Source organism: Pantherophis guttatus, chromosome 3 (genome assembly GCF_059756535.1).
Source record: "Pantherophis guttatus breed Tessera chromosome 3, ASM5975653v1, whole genome shotgun sequence".
Classification (NCBI taxonomy): Eukaryota; Metazoa; Chordata; class Lepidosauria; order Squamata; family Colubridae; genus Pantherophis; species Pantherophis guttatus.
The window spans coordinates 99388291-99409129 of record NC_142065.1 but is presented as its reverse complement, the minus strand read 5'-3'; positions in this window follow the sequence as shown (position 1 = coordinate 99409129).

Genomic DNA, 20839 nt, shown 5'->3' with positions numbered 1-20839 from the left:
TAATGTAGTAACCTTGCAGTTATCTAACAAAGTTCACATATTTTCTTTTGCAGGCTCAGTGCTATTTTGGGACTTCCTTGAAATACTTCATAATCCTTAGCAAATTAAAATGATACTGTCATACGGAACAGTTTTTGATATCAAGCCATCGCAAGAGCTAATGTAAAGGTATTTTAGGTATTAAAGCTAGAGTTCATTATCAAAAATATTATTTAACAAAATCCCATATATTTCAGGAAAGTTACAAAAAGATATTCAAGATATTAAAAAGAATTATAGTCCATATGGAAATAAGACCAGGAAATCCCTATTTTAAATATCACCTCTTAAATTAAATCCCTATTACATACACAGACTTACATACACAGACACACAGATACACATGCAAATGTATATACATTTATACACACACTCACACATGCACACCCGGGGTGGGTTCTACTTACCTTTACTACCAGTTCACAATGGGGCCGCAAGCACATAAGCATTTTCATGTCATCAGGGTCAGTGGATGGGGCCTCCCGCCAGTTTTACTACCGGTTCTATAGAACCGGTGCGAACCGCGGGCAACCCACCACTGATGCACACACACACAGACACCATAGTAAAAATCATCTGGTCCACAGCAGTTCTTAAAAGTAGGTAAAAACAACCTCGGATGAATAATAACACATGACATATTACACCATGTCACTACACACACACACACAAACACACACTGAATTGAAGCAAAGATTCTAAATCTGATCTGTAATAATTTATAGAAAAATAAATATCCATTCTTTTATATCCATGGTACTAGACGCTTTCCTTTTAAGTACTGATTTCTCTTCTATAATATGAAATAGTCATTCTGACCTACCTAGACTCATCACCAAGTCTACAAGTATGGCTTGCAAAGAATGTTGACCTTTTATTAAAATAGTTGCATGACTGTATTTATGATAATGGCTTATTCATATGTACTGCAAAAAAGAAATGAGAAAAAACAATTTTTTTTTTCTTTGACAATCTGGAACTGCGCCGCTTGTGGTCTGATCTAAGCATAGTACACAAAATTGCCTACTACAATGTCTTACCTGTCAACGATTTCTTCAGCTTCAACCTCAATAATACCCAGGCAAACAATCAATACAAACTCAAGATAAACTCAAATACAAACTCAAGGTAAACTGATACAAACTTAAGGTAAACCGCTCCAAACTCGATTGCAGAAAATACGACTTCAGCAACAGAGTGGTCAATGCCTGGAATGCTCTACCCAACTCCATTGTTACATCCTCAAACCCTCACAGCTTCAACCTTAAACTGTCTACCGTGGACCTCACCCCATTCCTAAGAGGTCCGTAAAGGGGGCATGCATAAGCGCACCAGCATGCCTACCATCCCTGTCCTACTGTCCCCGTTTATTTGTATTCATTTCCCTCGTTCATGTCCATGTTCATATTCATACCTGCTATTTTATACATGTTTGACAAACTAATAAATAAACAAACAAACAAATAAATAAATAAATAAATAAATAAATAAATAAATAAATAAATAAATAAATAAATAAATAATAATAAAAAAACCTGGCAAAGCAAGCGAGCAAATTCATTGCTCTTGGAAAAAACAGATTTTATAAAGACTCTCTTCTCCAATAATGTAAAACCACAATATCTACCCTAAGGAGGAGAAAAGAATGCTTTGGAAAGTTTTCAAATGTTACAATCAATAAGCAAAGTAACAACTCTAAGCATTACAAAAGCACGTCACAGAAAGCATTGATCAGAAAGAAGAGATATGAACCTGGATGCCCCAAGTGGGCATCCAGGTTCATATCTCAGAATATCTGAGAAGAAATGGGATTGGTGGCTTGTTTCATCAGAGACTTTACGGGCAAAACATCCAGTCAACCAGTTGGAGGCTGAAAATGAATTTTTATTGCTATATAAACTGTATGGGGGGGGGGAGGAAATGTTTGCCCCAAAGTGTGGTGGTAGTGACATAAAACAAATAAAATAACATCAAATCATGAAAAGTATGGAAATCTAAATTCAAATTTAGTGGTGACAAGCAAGGCTCAACCCCAAACACCCCAAAAATACAATAAGGTATAAAAAATGCCCAGCCACAGCACACTTTTCTTTGTAAAATATAATGATTGATTTACTGTAATATTCCCATTTAATCTCTCATTGTAAATAGCACTGTGTTTCTTAATAACTGAAGCATTTCCTTTCTTTTTGCAAATATTCATGTTTACCCTTATGGTTAGGAGAATCCAATTATTTATTACCACAACTGTCCCCCCAAAAACCCATGAATATAATTAGAAGTACGGGCTTGCTAAAGTAACTCTATAAGAGATGTCTGTCAAGAATATAATGCCCTTTTTCATTCTCATTCTCATTGCATCATTGCTTTGCATTTTCTGTTTCTAGAGAGGCTTATAGTTGGGTATATGTATGTGTCAAAAATTACAAACCTCAAACCTCAAAATTACAAACAGCCTTACATGGAGCCTCTTCTTTTTTACTTCTAAGCATCTGGATTGCCTTAATATACAATGAAGCCGCAACATATTCAAGGCTAATATTCTTATCTTCGACCTCTGCCTTATAAAGGGCAAATAACTGCTCCCAATCCCAAATCAAGTCTTTTAGTGCTCAATATTTCAGGAAGCATTATATTGTCTTAATTGTCATTATATTATCATAATGATGATAAATGCAGTGGATCTTTGAACATGCACTTAAATGGTATTATATATAGAATATCACAGTTAAAAAGAGACATGTTCACATTTCTAGGGGAATGCTGGAGAGATATCTCATTTGAATGATATATAGACAAATATCTTGTGAATGTTCTACAAGTATTGCCTTCCTTATCATAATAAAATATGATGTAGGGAGATCAAAGATGAATATGCCAGCAATGTACTTGCAGATATTTTATCAAGATCTGCTCATTTCTTGGAGAAGTCTATATGATGGCAGCTCTTAGTAATGAAAGACTGAATCATTATCTTTCAGAATAATGTGTCACTACAGCTCTGTGGAAATCATAGTAATGGTTGTATATCTTTGACACACTGATGAATAATCTTTGTCTACTTCACAGTTTTTTTTTTCTCAACATACTGTGTGCTAACATCACTACTTGAAAGTTTAGGGTACATGTCCTGGCAGGAATAAAATATTTTCAAGGCTATTTCTCTAAGGAACATTAAATTAATCCAAACACATATATGAATATTGTTTCCACGTATTTTCCACCATGGCTTATATACATCTTACAACTAGCCTGACAATCAACAGAACAGGGATTGGCACTTTTCAATAAGAAAATGAAAATTTGCATGAAGAATGCCTGAGTTCAAAACTGTGTCAGTTGAAAGTAAAGATCTTAGATAATAAGGCAGAGAGAGAGAGAGAGAAATCTCTGCTCTAACCATTGGAAAGCTACTGCAATTTGCAGCAGATAGCATCCCTCTGCGTGACAGGTCCACGTTCAGTTTCAATCTTTCTTTTGCAAAAACAATGCTCCTTTCCTCCAGGAGACAGAGGAAAAAGAATGCCAAGGGATCTATCTATCTATCTATCTATCTATCTATCTATCTATCTATCTATCTATCTATCTATCTATCTATCTATCTATCTATCTATCTATCTATCTATCTTATTTAAAACAAAACCAAAACATAAAACCAGCATCATTCAAATACAATCACAGAATGCCAAGGGATATTGAAGCTTGTGGAAATGGAGATCAACTAGTCAAATTAAAGCAAGCTCAGGAAAGAGTTCAGAGATGCATAACCTGTAGATTCAGGAGAGCCTGTTCTCTACAAAGGCTTGGGCATCCTTTGCGCCTCCCCAAATCTTTCTCCTAATGGTGTCTACCTTTAATAAGATCCACTCCCAACCAAATCCTTTTATATTTTCTTTTTGTATATGTATGAGTAAGAAAGAGACAGGGGAGGGAGAGGGAGAGAGGGAGAATGAGAGAATGATAGAGATTCATTCAACTCAATTAATTTTATCCAGTTCCGGAAGCAATGAGAAAAATCACAGTTCATTGGCTATATGCAGCCTCCACTCCCACCCCATCCCAGCATCTTTACATCAGCTTTTGTTTGGTATTATTCAATTTTCATTCTGCCTTTTACCTACTTTGATCAACTCAATATAGCAAATATACCTAATTTTCCTGCTTCTCTTTTTTCCCCCCACACAATCACCACCTGTGAAGAGGGTTGGACTGAGAGTGAGTGCCTGGTTCAAAGTCACCCAAAATCATGCCTAAGAGAAGCCTGAAACTCATATGTTCCAGGTTTCCAGGTCAGCACTTTTAACTACTATACCAAACTGGCTCTTACTAGATGTGGTGCCAGACTGGGTTTTCAGTGGTAAAAATGACTCAAAATTGCCCCTTACAAATTCATCAGTTTTGCCACCTTTGATGGACTTTAGGTCAGGGGTGAAATCTATAATTTTTCCCTACCGGTTCTGTGGATGTGGCTTGGATGTGGCTTGGTGGGGTGTATGTCCTGTGACTGAGTGGGTATGGCCAACTTAATGTCACTCATAGCCATGCCCACTCAGTCACAAGACCCCCCACCACCAAGCCATGCCCACAGAACCTGGTAGGAAAACTTTTTAAATTTCTATTCTGCTGCCTGCTTGCCACCCGTTTGTCCTTCGCTTTGGATCAGGGACCGGGGCCCAGAAATGTGCCATTCCCTGGGACCCTGGAGCTGCTGCCCGCTTCAACCGGGTCGGGGAATGTAGCATTCCCCAACTCCAGCCTTGCCCCGGAGCTGCCGCCCACTTGCCACCCGCTCACTGCCCACTCGCCGCCCACTCGCCCTTCTCCTTGGTTGGGGCCCAGGGCTCCGGAGCCACCACCTGCTTGCTGTATGCCTCAACTAAGTCGGGGAATGCACCATTCCCCAACACCAGCTTTGCCCCGGACCGGCCGCCTTTCTCCCTTCACCACGCAGTGTGTCCTTATCTTTCTCTGGCTGCCAGGGAAGGCAATCGCCCAAAAGTTACTGGAGGTGGTCTCCTTCTTGAATGTGCCACCGCCATCACCGCTCTGGTCCACACACTGGCTGCACAAGCGCACACCCAACCTGCGGCTGATGAATTAATGAAATAAATGGTGTGCACTTGCGCAGCCAGCGCATGGACCAGAGTGGTGATGGCGGTGGCACATTCAAGAAGGAGAGAGCCTCCGGTAACTTTCGGGCACTTGCCTTCCCTGGCAGCCAGCCATGGGAGAAAGGTAAGGACACGCCACATGGCGAAGGGAGAGCAGGCGGCGCTGCAGGGCAAGGCTGGAGTGGGGAATGGTGCATTCCCTGACCCAATTGAGGCAGGCAGTGAGCAGGTGGCACAGGGAATGATGCATCCCTGGGCCCTGGCCCCCAACCCAAGACGAAGGGCGAGTGGGCGGCAAGCAGGCGGCAAGCAGGCGGCAAGCAGGCGGCAAGCAGGCGGCAAGCAGGCGGCAAGTGGGCAGCAAGCAGGAGCAGCTCCGGGGCAAGGGCGGAATCAGGGAATGGTGCATTCCCCGACCCGGTTGAGGCAGGCGGCAAGCAGGTGGTGGCTTCGGGGCCTCGGGGAATGGCATGTCCCTGGTCCCTGGTCCCTGACCCAAGGCGAAGGGCAAGTGGGCAGTGTGTGGGCGGTGAGTGGGCGGCAGCTCCGGGGCAAGGCCGGAGTCTCTTTCTGGGCATGTCGCTTCTACCTGTTGGGCCACTTCCTGAACCTGGCAGCTCCACAGCCAGCTGCTTTGCTTTTTCCCTCTTTTTCCTCATGGGAGGCTTGCATGGGGGCACCAGCAGAAGTGCTGTGGGGAAGTGGCCCAACAAGCAGAAACGCTGCACCCAGAAAGAGAAGAGCAAGAGGGGCCAGTGGGCTGCAGAAGTGAAGGCAAGCTCTAGGGTGGCAGCGGCGCTCCAGGAGAGAGGGCGGATGTCCCAGGGCTGAACATGCAGTGCTGCTACCACTGCCCCAGCACATGCGCAGAGGCTCAAAAAGCAAGGTTGGCCCCAGCACATGCGCAGAGGCTCAAAAAGCAAGGTTACTTCCTGGTTAAAACCAGGAAGTAATGACTTCTGGGTGGGTGGGCGGAGCCTCCAGCTGCCATTGCTACCAGTTCCCTGAACTACCGGCCATCATCGCTACCAGATTGGCTGATCCAGTCTGATCCGGGAGCATTTCACCCCTGCTTTAGGTGCAGCCAGAAATTAAGCCTTATCCTTTTCAATAACACCACCACCCTCTTGCCCTTAAACAGCTCAAGGGAGCAAATTGTGACACACATACAATATTCCCCTGCCCAGAGAAAATTGCCTATGTATTTGACACCATGACACTTTATGAAAGATTGGTGAGAAGTATACAGTTATATTAAAGAGAACAACTCTCTCTTTTTGAAGTTATATATAGCAGGAATGAGAGCCTGTTTGTTTAGTGGTTAAACATCAAGCTGGACATTGGGAAGCCATGAATTCTAGTCCCACTTTGAGCACAAAGCCAGCTTGGGCCAGTCACTTTCTCTCAACCCTAGGAAGAAGGAATTGCAATACACTTCTGAAAAATCTTGCCAAGAAGACTGAAAGGAATTCTTCAGGCACACTCAAAAAATTAGACATGATTGAATAGAAAAAAAAAATCATGCTTAATCTAAATGGTGACATATTTCTTCTCCAGTATTTTAAACTAGTTTTAGAACCAATTGCTATATGTTTCTGCCTTTCTGTTTCCTCATTCTTTTTATTTTGATTCCCAGGGAATATAGACTTCTGTGTATTGGCATCTGTTATATCCCCCAATCTACAATGAAAGCCAAAAAGGACTCTTCCATAGATACATACCTCATATAACCCTTTTTATTTTTCCATTCTATTGATTGCAGGCCATCGATGCTTTAGCAGGGGTGTCAAAATTGTGTCCCATAGGCTGGATGCGTCACACACAGGCCACGCCCACCCCAGCTCCGTGACGGGGAAAAAAAACGTTATGAAACATTACGTGACAGCAACGTGACGCTGTGAGTTTGACATCCATGTTTTAAAGGAAAGTTTGCACCCAAAGCCTCTTGTATCTATTTAAAATAATTGCTTTCTTAGCAACTAGGTCCACCTTTATTAGTAATATATCAGTCTCAGTATCTACCATAGCAATTTGTTTTCCCCAAACATTGTTTCTCATTAATTTCCTCAGTTAGTAATTAGAAACCCACACCTTTGATCATTCTCCTTCTTCATTTCAGTAATTCGTCCTTCTAATGAAAGCATTTATGATTTGTTTTCAAAGATTCGTCTTCCTTTTATAATTGCACTTGGCTTTCACAAAATTTTCAATTTTCCTTCCATACACTCAAAAATCGTATTGTGTCATTATTTGCTTCTTTTTCAACAAGGTTACATTTACTCTTTTCTTTGCATAATCCAATCTTTTCTTCACATCTGATTAGACTCTGTTCTAATTATAAATTGTTTGTTTGAATACTTCATAAAAATCTGCCTGATCCTGTGGAATTTCATAAAAGCTTTCTGTTAACTGTCCTTGTATAAGGCACGGAATACATTTCATAATTCTTCTTTCTGAACTTGACATCTCTTAGCAGTTCTTCAAAATTATTCAGACAAGCCTAGGGATTGTCAGCAGGAAAGTATAACCAGCCTTTAGGAATGACTATACTAGATTTTTGGAACTTGTGTACTTCCAACTCATTTTCTTCTTGAACTTTTAAACCTTCTGTCTCTACCCTCATGTTTCCAAATTCTACTTGACTGGAATGTTCTTTATTCCACAGCTTTTGTTTCAGATATTCTAAGTATTCCTCATTTGATCTGTTTTTCCCACTTCTTTCTTCTCCACAGTCCTGCAATATACAGTAGTTTGTTTTGATAGAAGTCTCATTTCTTCTGCACTTCAGAAAGAAAACTGAGCTCCTTGTATCTTCTTTATAACTAAAGCTACCTTTGAACAAAAAAAATGGCTGCTATAACAAACTGCCTGGTTCGTTTATTTGGTGGGGGTTTTTTTTTGTACATTTAATGACATAAACCTGTTTTGTATCACTCTTTTCCATTTATAGTTACCAATTAATGATCTTATAACAACATTTACCTCGTAAATTGTTTCATATTACGTTCTCCTTTTTTTTTTAAGGACTGTTAGATAAGAAACATGAAAAAAATCTGGAACTTTGTTATTGCATATGCTCACTGCAGCGATAATTCTTTTTGTGCCAAAACGGAAAGCCATACTAATCCCCACAATGGAAGAATGGATGGAAAAAACTGATGGAGCTTGCAGGAATGATCAAATTAAATGCTTTAAACAAAGAAAAGAATACATCTAATTTTATTTCTACTTAGAAAAAATTCTAGACTTTGTGTTCAAGACAGAAGTGAAAGTTTGACTTTAGGAGTTGCTGATTAAGTAAATACTGTATGTTGTAGAAATAGCTAATACACTAAGTATGCAAAAGTCAAAAGTTGAGGCTGTAGCTTACTATTTTTATGCTGAAAAAATTGGAAGTCAACACCTTTATCTTCTTTGTTTCCTCTTATTTTTCTTTCCTATTTTTAAGCTTCCAAATTTCCCCACTATACTTATTTATATTATGAAGAAGGTTGGACTTTAAGAAGTTGACTTGCCTAAAGTCATTCTGTCAGATCCCAGATATTTCTACAGGGATGCTGGCATTTTGGTGGGAGGAAGGGGGGAGGAATGGAGTGGTCTGTATATGAAGTTTCTGTTTCTGTTTCTTGCATTACTGTTTCTGTTTCCCTGCAAGATGTAGTGTGGGAGGGGTTTAATTAGCATTGCTTTAAATAGCTGGTTTTACATGAGAAGCTTCACTTCTTGCCTAGACCTTTTGTTATGACAAACCTTTCAATAAAAGCTCCTTTTGGAACAGCTGTAGTTTCAAGAGTCCTGCTTTCCTGGGAAGATTGGAGAGGCGAGACATTGCACATTCATTGAATTTCCATGCCTAGGATGGAACCTCCGTAATTCCTGGCCTTAGTCACCCAAGTCATTCCACCATGTTAGTTCTTTGACTTTGAAAATCAGTTAGTGGTAAACCGCTGTAGAGGAAAGTTGACAAATTGTTAAAGCTTTATAAATATTGCATATCTTTCCTGAGCAATACAGACTCTAAATTACTGCTAAATATGAATTCAACAACCTTTATGCTTTTAAAACATAATTGTTTTTACCTTTGACAAACATTTATTCTCAATGAGAAAAGAGAACTCCAGTAATGCATTGGCCTTTAGCCCTAAGCAATGTAATTATGTATCTTTACTTCTGATATACTGTATATATCAGATCTATTAACCAACCATTTTTTTTATTTGTTTTCAAGTGGCATAGCTCCAGCTTTTCATAAAAAGATAAATTAAATTCTACTGAATGTGAGAGTCTGTTAAAATTCCTTTTATTGAGATTGGCTATGGTAACAGAATCTTGCAAGTCTGATTGTCTTTACCCCCCTCATTATTCAGAAAATTAGAGAGACCACAGGGCTGATCCATCTTCAGATGTTATCTTGGGATTCTGGACAAAATACTTCAACCCCTATTCCCTAGGTAAAAGCTCTATCATAATTCTAGTTCTCTTCCTTACTTTCTATAATCATACCAGGTTACAATATATAATTTCATGCAAAAGAATTGTGATTACAATTAAATCTCAATTAATTGGAGGGTTCTAGCCTGGATTTCCAGTCGATTGATTCTAAAAGGATATTAGATTCTTAATTCCAATTTTACCTGAAATGTATTTGGAAGTTTTGCTAATAAAAAACCTTCTCCTTATTTTAAGGAAGGCTATATTTCAAGCTTATGCTGGTAGTTGCAGTATAAAAAAGAGTTTATTAAAACTCACTCTCCAGAGGGAAAAAAAAAATTACCTCAAAGTCCCTGGAGGTTAGGCAGATGCAACATGGGCCTTTGGTAATGCCACTGTGTGGTGGAAGCAGTGAACCTCTGTGACTTGAAGACCTTTGGGATTCTTGAGGTCTCTGCCTAGCAAGAAGAACCAAGAGAACTTTTAGGCTGACAGGATCATTGTACATGTGGAATTCTCACAACACATGCTGGAGTTTATTTACCATTCAGCATGTGATAAGTAGGCTTTCTGCTGGTTCCCACCACAAGCCCTGAAGGATTTCCCACAGGTTTTACTGGAGCAGAGCCTGGTGCATGACTTTAAGCTCTTTGTTTCCCAGGTACATTGTAGTTACTTCTTAATGATGACTACCTCCCACATACACTTTTAGTCTTTATATATCACATGCTGGCATTATCTAGCCTGAGAAGTTCTTAGTCAGCACTCAGGAGAAGATGTTTCCCCAACTTCTGCAGCACTCTACGAAGGAGTTCCCTCTGAGCCTTCTCTCATCATTACAGCACTGGGGAACAAAGGCTGAGAGAGGTTCAAGGCAGCCACATCACCCTGCTGTTAGAAATGATGGGCTGCTGTTTCATGAAGCAGATTTGTAAGGATGCTTTATGCATAACTTTGTTAAAGTGGATCGTTCCTTAAAGTATTGCATTGGCCATGTCTTCTATTGTTGTGTACTATATATTTTCAATCACAGTTAATCCTGAAATTCCCCCTCTAGTTTCATTAATACAAATGATTGTCTTGTTTGTCTCATGACAATATAAACTGGAGTAATTTCAGTAATATATATTCTTAAGAAGGTTTTTGAATGGTATATTGAGGAATTTACTAATGATTAAGAGTAATTTAAATTAGAGGTTGATGTATACATTAAGAGGTAAATCCCATATCATACAATCAAGATACTGTTTTAAAACAAATTTCCCCTCCATGTTCTGTGGAAAAGATTAGACCATTTGAGACTTATTTTTGTAGTAGAATTGCTTCACTTGGTTTTGCTACTTCAGACAGTTTCCTCTGCTGGATTATTTATATAGGTGATCCTCTCCAGTCAGGGTTCATACAACGAGTATTATTTGATGAGAAGATGTGACTGTTGACATGTGGTTTTAACATGGCTTCTCTGAAAATGCAGACATTTTCATAAAAGAGAAATGTATCAACATGATAGAAAAAAATTCTCCATTGTTGGTAAGAATTTATTCCACTATTATATATACAAAGACATGGAAAATTAAATGCTTTTTAAAGTAGCAGATATATACTTTTCATATTTGCATACCTTTATTAATTATTATATATTTCTGTAATAAGTAATATTTTTATTACTCTCTTTGAATACGCTGTAAATATCTAAGAAAACGTTTTGGACAATGCACAATGCATCTCAATCACAAGTATATATTTTCCTTCTTCTCTGTTCATTAATAATTTCTTTTGTATTCCAAATTATATGAAAGAGAGAGAGAGAGAGAGAGAGAGAGAGAGAGAGAGAGAGAGAGAGAGAGAGAGAGAGAGAAAGAAAGAAAGAAAGAAAGAAAGAAAGAAAGAAAGAGTTGCTTAACAGTAGCATAAGACATTCTATATTTATTTCTGTATTTTTCATCTCCCAGCCACATATTGTATTTAACAAATTAGGTTTCTTTCTGACAATCTGCAAATAATATTTGAAATTCAGGCTGTGTTTTTCAGCATTGGACATCATGACCACCAATAATAATGATAATAATAAAAAAAAATCACTGATGGATAAAACTGAAGGAAGTGTGCATTCTGCATTGCCAAGGGCAACAAAATACGTTTTTGCAATAAACAAAGAAAATATACTGCAGCAATAAAGCTACTGATATGAAAAGTACATTGGAAAGAATTGTAATGCAGAGACATGGATCAGAGTTTGCTACATAACTTAGTTGTCAAAAATGTAGTAGAATACTTGATCAATCAAATTCTGGTGTTGCCAGCAGTCAAATCCTATATACATATATTTTCCTAAATATAAGACAATATGGTTATTAATTTGAACAATCATAATTTAATAACTGTCTAAGATGGAAATTATGTAGAAAGAAGACATAGTCTAGTTAAAAAAAAAATAGATAGAATTCTGTACAGAAATCTGAAGAGTCACTTTGCTGATCATTGACAAAATAAATAAATACAAAAAGTACAAATCTGAAGACTCAGTTGTATATTTCTGTGAGCAAGTTGTACCTGCAGTTCTATGCTGCAATGTGCTTCCTTCCTTCCATACTTCCTAGCACAGATAACATGAAACTTTTTCAAAATTCTAGTTATCTTAATGTTAAGTTAACATTAATAATAAATTCATATTATTATTAAATTAATAATATTAATTAAATTAAGATGATTATTAATAATATTAGTTATTAATAATAAATTAATAGTTAACATTAACAATGTTAATATTAACAAAGACAATTTAGAACTATGTTGCTTTCGGTCTGACTTAAACGTAGCACATAAAATTATCTGCTACAATGTCCTACCTGTCAATGACTACTTCAGCTTCAACTGTAACAATACACAAGCACACAATAGATACTAACTTAAGGTAAACTGCTCCAAACTCAATTGCAGAAAATATGACTTCAGCAACAGAGTGGTCAATGCCTGGAATGCACTACCTGACTCTGTGATATCATCCCAAACCCCCACAACTTTAACCTTAGACTATCTACTCTTGATCTCACCCCATTCCTAAGAGGTCTGTAAGGGAAGTGCATAAGCACACCAACGTGCCTACCGTCCCTGTCCTACTGTCCCCATTTATTCGTATCCATTTCCTGTATTTATAGTCATGTTTATACTTATATCTGTTATCTTATACATGCTTGACAAAATAAATAAATAAAATAAATAAATAAATAAATAAAATAAATGTTTTTTTTTCTAACTTCGATTCCACATTTAGATATAGTACATAACTCTAGATATGTAGATCTTGATTTAGCAGAGGAAATCTCCCCCTCCCTCGACTTTAATTTTGCCAATATTAAGTAATCAACCCTACATTTTATTAAGGGAAGTAATGAACTGAAAAATTGTGAAATATTAGCATTTTTCTTTAAAAAATTGGGCCATTCTCAGCAATAATACTTGTAAATATCACAATGTTATTTTTACTCTCTCTCTTTTTTTGTTGAAATATCAGCATTAATAAAATATATCATATAAAAATATTTTCTGCAAAATAGAAAATAAATGTGTACTCTTCTGGAGCATCTATTTTCTAGCAAACTTATTATGTGTAGAGATTGCCCTTCTCCCAAAAGAGAACAATAGCAAAACAACTAACACAAAAGAATCCCTTCAAAACTCATTTAAAAAATTCAGCTAAGGCCTGAACATGATGGAATAAAACTTTTTTTTCCAAAACTGTCATAAAAAGGAGGAGGAATGAATATATCTTCAGGATGAGAGAAATCTATAAAAGACTTCTATAAATTAACAATATAGCTCATAATAACATACCTCATATTCTCTGAGTTCAGAAGGGCTAATACTGGATGTAAATAAGTCTTACTAGGAGAAGAAATTGTTACAATTTACCAAAAATGCAAATTCAGTGGTGACTAAGGAGAGAGCTTCCACAGAGCTGTGCAAGCTTTGGGGCACAATTCTATTCCAAAAGGCATCTTATGGGACTATTTCCCAGGTTCATTTGCAAATTCAGGTTTATTTATTTTTTTGCAGACATCATTTTTATTTCCATTTCTTTTACTGTTAACATTGACAGGTTTTGTGGTAAAAAAAAAATAATTTGAAGGATATTTAGGGATTGCTTTAATTCTTTTTTAATTCTTTTTCTTTTCTTTTTATCTCTTCCAAAATTGTCTGTGTTTTCTCTTGGCTTTTGAATTGAATACTATAGTGTTAAAATATTCCTTCATAAGAGCTTTACTTGCATTTCAAAGCATTCTTAAGTTTGTAAATGTATTTAAATTATTTTTTAAAGTTCAATTATTCTTTTTTTTCTTTTTACAATCCTTGACTGTTGCTTCTTTCTATAACATTTCATTTGATTTCCATCTAAATATAGTAGCTTTTCTTTATAAACCAGTCTCAAGTCAAGAGGTTATGATCAGAAAGGGGTTTTGATAAAATCTCTTCTTTAGAAATTCTAGTAAATTCTTTGAAATCCAAATCATATCTATTCTTGAAAAGAATCTCTGTCTTTCTGAAAAAGAAGTGTATTCTTTAGAATTATCATTTTTTTCTTTCTCCATGCATCCCAAAGTCCTAATGTATCCATCACATCAAAAAGATATTTGGTAATTTACCTTCAGTGGTTTTAATATTTTTCTTAGATGTTCTGAAGAATAACAATGAAGGGACATTTTATTGTTAAAAAAGCCAAACATTGTGGATATAAATACATGCATTAATTCAATAGATTTTAAAGGTTAAAATACAACTGAAACCAGAGTCTTTTCTTTTGGGACTAATGGACAGGCAGGTAGAAAAAAAGGCTTTGGAACTTTGTTTTTATATGTGACAGCTGCAGTGAAAATATAATATGTACTCAAAAGTGGAAAGGCATGAGTACCTATAACAGAGGAATAGTTGGTGAAGATGATGGAACCTGCAGAGATTACTAAGAGTGCGAATGAGATTACTAATTAAGGTATTGTTTACACTATAAGATGCTCTGGACCATAAGACGCACGAAGCTTTTGGGGAGGAAAACAAGAAAAAAAATCTGTCTCTGCCTCCCAGGATCCATCGGTATTTATCTGACTAGCGTCCTTGCAACAAACAGAAAATAGCCTGGTCAGCTTCAGCACATTATCGCAGCCTGATTTAGAACAGGAAGTGATTGGCAGTTGGATCAGCCTCCCAGAATATTGCCAATCAGCTGTTCCAGGTTGCGGGGATCACTGCCGACTGTCGCTGCCTCCACACACCCCATTTTTAGCCTCTGTGTGTCCTTTTTTCAGCCTTTGCATGCCCCGTTTTTAGCCTCCGTGCATCCCGTTTTTGGTTCGCCACCTGGAATGGGCCAAAAATGGGATGCGCAGAGGCATAAAATGGGGCACACGGAGGCTGAAAATGGGATGTGCGAAGGCCGAAAATAGAGCGTGCAGAGGATGAAAATGGCTAAAGGGCGAGGGCCAGCAGATGGGCAGGGATTCAGCAACATTTACTCTATAAGATGCACAGACATTTCCACCCACTTTTTTTGGGGGGGGGAAGTGTGCCATAGAGACCAAAAAATACTGTACATCTATGATTAGAGAAAAAAAAACCAATATATATATATATTTATGATCAATAGTAACCCTTAATAGACACTTTATATAAAACAGAAAAATGCACTTATGACTTGTGAGTTTGATGATTATAAACAATGGATAATGAAAAAGTGAAGATTTTGTTATCACAGAGTAAGAGAGAATTTTGTAAACATACAGTACTTAAATTTACTCAAAGGAAACCAGGACTGGCTTTCTTTCTTTCTTTCTTTCTTTCTTTCTTTCTTTCTTTCTTTCTTTCTTTCTTTCTTTCTTTCTTTCTTTCTTTCTTTCTTCTCTTTTGTTTCTTCACTTTACTAGTTTGTATTTTAAAACTTTAATTAAAAAAACCTGTAAAATATATTTTTCTCAGATATCTTGTTTAGCTGTGAAAAAGGTTTCTCCATTCTAAACTTCCCCTTATTAAAATACTTATTTTCATATGAAAAACTTTCCATGAGTTCTCCCTAAATAGCTTTTAAGACTGGGCTTTATCTTTATTTGGAGCATAAATTACTAATAGCATGGTCTTTGCCCTATATAGTTCAACATCAATTCCAATAATTCTACCATGTTCAACAGTCAGTAAAAGTTCTGGCTTTAGTTGAGAATTAATATACAAAACAATACAATTTTTTAAAATAATTTTGTAATCCATAGTCAAATCAAGACTTTAGAAAAATCAATACTTCGGGTCCCCAATTGAGTGTCATTTTTTTAAGAGTCCTTTTGCATGTATTGTAATTTTTGCAAATTCTTTCTATAACCTCCATTTGAGGTTCCAATTCCGTTTATATTTTGTGACCATATTTACTTCAAAGAAAATCAGAAGCTTCTTCTTTCCAATTTTTGTTGAATCTTTGCCTTCTGTACCTTTATCTTTTTCTATCCCTTTTTCTTTCTTCATTTTCTTTATTCTTTATTATTTTTTTGTTAATTTTTATTCTCTTAAAAACTTTTAATACAATGTGTGTGTGTATATACATACATACATACATACATACATACATACATACATACATACATACATACATATATATATATATATATATATATATATATATATATATATATATATATATATATATATATATAAAACAAATACATTCAAGTTACTTTCATAAGAAAATACAGAATACAGGAGCACTTTCCAGTGAGAATAAGCAGCAAGATAAGCAAGCTTGTCTAAATTCTATCCCACCTGTCCTTATGTTAATGATGGATTATTTTCCCCAGAACAAAAAGAATTAAGTCCAAATAACTCTTTTTAAAATCCGCTTCTGTCCCCACCCCCCTGTGCAAATCAAAGAACCCTCATTATGACAGAATAGTTGATAGGTTATCTTCATTTTCTGTGCTCCAGACCACAAGTTCTGGTTTGCTTAAAGCATATGGACAGTATTAATTAGTTTCAGTTTATTGATTATCAATTTACCATATCAAAAACGTAGCTTCAGTTCACAAATTAAAATAAAAAGGTACATGTGTGTATAGGATATACGGCAGTGCATATTTAGGTACCCGTTACCTTGATCTGAAAATATAATTACTTCTCAGGTTCTTTAGTGGGCAGACTTAATTGTAACCTTGGTAGTTCTGCTAACCATGTATATTAATGCCTGTAGAAAATAGGATAGTTTGTTTTTAGGGCTCCAGTAAGCTGTTCTCTCAAGGAGACAAGTTACAGTCATATGAGATCCTTGGCTAATGATGGCAACCAGGACTTCCAGAACTTCAATTTTTAGGTGGTAAGGTCACATGGTTTTTCAATGTATGATTGTGTCACATAACGGTGGAGTTTTTAGTCCCAATTAGCATCGTTAGGTGAGACTATTTGTGAAAGAGCATTTGAAAGATCATACACTTCAACGCTGTAGGCCAACAATGGATTATTTTTGCCTTTATGTAGTTTTAGTTTGCGGAATCAAAATAACAAGAGCATTATACATTTCCAAATAATAGCAGACTAAGACATTCACAGTCAGCTAAATTCTGATTTTTTGCATCTCAGTTCTATGTCCCAACCCCATTAGCCTTTCATAAGGCTCTAATAACCTGCCTATATTCCCAAGCCTGGGGTGTTGAATGTGTTAAGGGTCAAACTGGCTCTTTTTCATTTACATTCAATTTTTATTTTGATTTCCATGTAATTTCACCTTTCATTTGAATATACATTTTAAATGCATTTTCTATTAAAACGTATTTTCTTTCCCCCCTCTCAATTAGGCTTCCGTTGAGATTGATGTATGATGGCATAATCTGTTGAGAGCTGGTCATAGTTTAGTATGATCTTTTCCTTCAAAAAACGAATCATTTCTGACAATTAGTCTATATGCACATGGATGTTTGTATGATGTGCCCAAGTAAGAATTTCCTTTTCTATATAGTAGAAAAGGTGCATAATGGCACTTGATAGGGGTTTTGGTAGGGGTTTTGGTATCATTAGCTGTCTTGACATTAGGAAGGGAGACTGGTTTGGTAATTATCAGCACCTTGGAATACCACAAAACTGAACACTTAGCTGCAAGGGCAAGGTTGAAGGATGAACTGGAGGTGGAGTTGCCACTAAAACTAAGTGCTGGGTCTGGGATTGGGTCCTTGACTAGAGTTGGAATAAAAGTTGCTGGCAATCTGCAGTGTGCTGTGATCTGTAGGACTGGTCCTGGTAGCATTAGTAGAGCCTTGAGTCCAGCACAGCCATCAGACCTTTGTTGGGGAATAGCTGCAACAAATTGCTGGGCTACTAGGACCTTCAATGATATACTGTAGCTAATGATTACTTAAGGCCCTATGTTCCTTGCTGCCTGCATTGGGCATTGGGCATTTGTGTGTGTTTGTGTTGGTCCCATCCTAGTTGTGTTTCACAAAGACTTGAAAACCTGGCTGTCGAGTCCTGCCGGAGCTCGCCATCGATGGGGTGTGTGGGAGACGAAGGAGTGGAGATAAGCAGCCGCAGAGAACACACAAACAGTTCCTGGATAGCAGCATTCAGGGCAATGATTGATGACGTTGCTGGGCCTCTCCGATTCTGCTGTCCTCGCTGCTCGCAGCTGTTACTGTTAAGGGAGTGGGGGGTGCTTGATTGATAATCACCGGATGTATGTTTAAGGGGCTGAGTTTTTGTTAAATAGCGCTGTGGTGTGATTACACCCAGCGCTGACTTTGAACCAAAACACCGACTTGTACTTTACTTTTGACTGCAAGCTTATCATTGCCAAAGTAAACCCTGATTCTCTGTGTGTTACTGGTGATTATTTCCTATCGCAGTTCTGAACGAACGACAAGCCGAGAGAAAGTCAGCGCTTGGTTCTTTTTCGCAAGAGGTGAGGAGTCCCTGTGGCTTTGCAGCAAAGGGGGATGGATACGCTACGTGAGCGTTTTGGGGAATCTGGATTTCGTGACGCCCCATCCTGGCAGCCCTGGGTTGCAGGGCTGGAGCCTCCAGGTTCTTCTTGGCAGGATACATGGGTGACCGCTTCGGAGACCCAGTTCCGGCTCACAAGTCCTAAATTGAGGATGGAGCGGACCTCTAGACGATCCATGGACCAACCCCCTCCAGAACAAGACCAAGGTGCCTCGTCGGGAGACCTTGGAGCCGGTCCTGAGCCCCAACCAACGCAATTGGCAGGGGGCTTACCTGTTGGGGGTCGCGGGGCGACGAGGGACCAACCTAGGCAGGACAGGAGAGCGACTGGAGCAGCGAGGACCCCAGGCCCCATGCCTTGGCCTCCGGGGCCCCCGCCGGGGCTGTGGGTCCCGCAGGCCGTTTGGGGACCACCTGCCTTGCAGACTTCCTTTGACGGAAACCCTGAACGAGTGGCTATTTTCTTAAGCCAGGTGATAAGCCATATGGACCAATATGGACAGTGGTATCCCTCCCAGTGGGCTATGGTGGTTGCTGTTACAGGGGTCCTGACGGGAGAAGCAGCTGAGTGGGTGGCAGGCCTCCATGCTAAACATGCAAGGGAACTCGTGGACCTGGGACGATTTCTGGAGGCTCTTCGTGCCAGATTTGAAGACGAAACAAGCGCCCAGGTTGCAGAGGGGGAGTTGTTTGCGCTTAAGCAACGGGGCGTACCAGCAAAGGAATATGTACAGGAGTTCCGAAAGATTGCGGCTCGGTTGGTGGGGTGGCCAGAACGTCTTCTGGTGCACCAATTCCATAAAGGACTAGACCGTGATTTACGGCAAGCCTGCGTGTACCGGGGCTTGCCCCCCAAGTTGAGTGTGTGGTACAAGGCAGCCATCGAATTGGACGTCGGTCTCCGAGAATTCCGTATACGGGGTGAAGGGGTTGCAAGTCAAGGAAAACGACCAGCAGAACGCACACAAACACCCAAGGAGACTAAACTGAATGCTGGCTCCGGCTTGGGGGAAAGGATCCAGCGGCCTGCGTTTCGTTGCTTCAGATGTAATCGCCTTGGTCATCGAGCAGCCGACTGTCCTCATCCCATGCCCCGTAACTTGGACCAAAACCCCCCTCCTAGAGCTGTGTTGAGAGGCAGAGGCCGACCAACATCCGAACGGTCCCAAATGACTCAAACATCCTGTATGGAGAGGGATCCCCTGGCTACAGATACTAAGAAAGTGGTGGCGGAAAAGTTCCCGATTGTGGCTGGGGATAGTGATGACGACGATGAGGACCCACATGACCCGATGGTGAGCGACCCCATCCGACCTTTTGTGGTACCAGTCGTACTCCGAAACCCACGGGCCACCACTGGACGCCGATATGAGGCATTGATTGACTCAGGGTGTACTCGTTGTTTAATTCGTAGGGCGATAGTTGACGAACTTGGGCTGCGGGTTGTGCGGTTGAGAACCCCTATTACCTTTGAACAAATGGATGGTTCATTGCTGGGAGGGGCACCAGTGACTCATATAACAGAAAAGGTGCACCTCGATATTGGGGAGCACACCGAAACTATTCGGTTTATTATAGTGGAGAAAATGTTAGAACCAGTGATTTTAGGATTAGCATGGTTGGACAAGTGGGCTCCTACGATATGGTGGGAAGGGGGTTTTCGCAAACTTCGATTACCGTTGGGACCTCCCCCTACCAAGGAGGAAAAGGAGCCAGCAGGGGGAATAGAAGCAGAGAGCCCACCAGTAGACACGACGTATCCTGATGTGTATAGGGATCTCGCCAGAGTCTTTAGTGAGGAGGAATGTGAGACCCTGCCCCCTCACCGGCCTACGGATTGCAGTATTGAGTTAATACCCGGGGCGAAGCTACCCAAGCCCCGGATGTATTCAATGACACAACCCGAACTAAAAGAATTACGGAAATATATAGACAAGAACTTGGCCCGGGGTTTTATCACACCTAGTCGATCAAAGATGGCTGCCCCTGTCCTGTTTCGTGGGAAGAAAGACGGGGGTTTACGCTTATGCGTTGACTTCAGAGGTCTCAATGCAGTGTGTGTGGAGCCCCTCTATCCACTTCCCTTAATGAAGGACCTGTTAGCTGCCCTAGCCACCGGTCGTATCTTTACGAAACTCGACCTACGCGAAGCGTATTATAGGATACGAATCAAACCAGGGGATGAGTGGAAAACAACATTCAATTGTCCCTTGGGAAGCTATCAGTTCCAGGTCATGCCGTTCGGACTACAGGGCGCCCCTGCGGTGTTCATGCAGTTCATCAATGAAGTGCTGCATGAA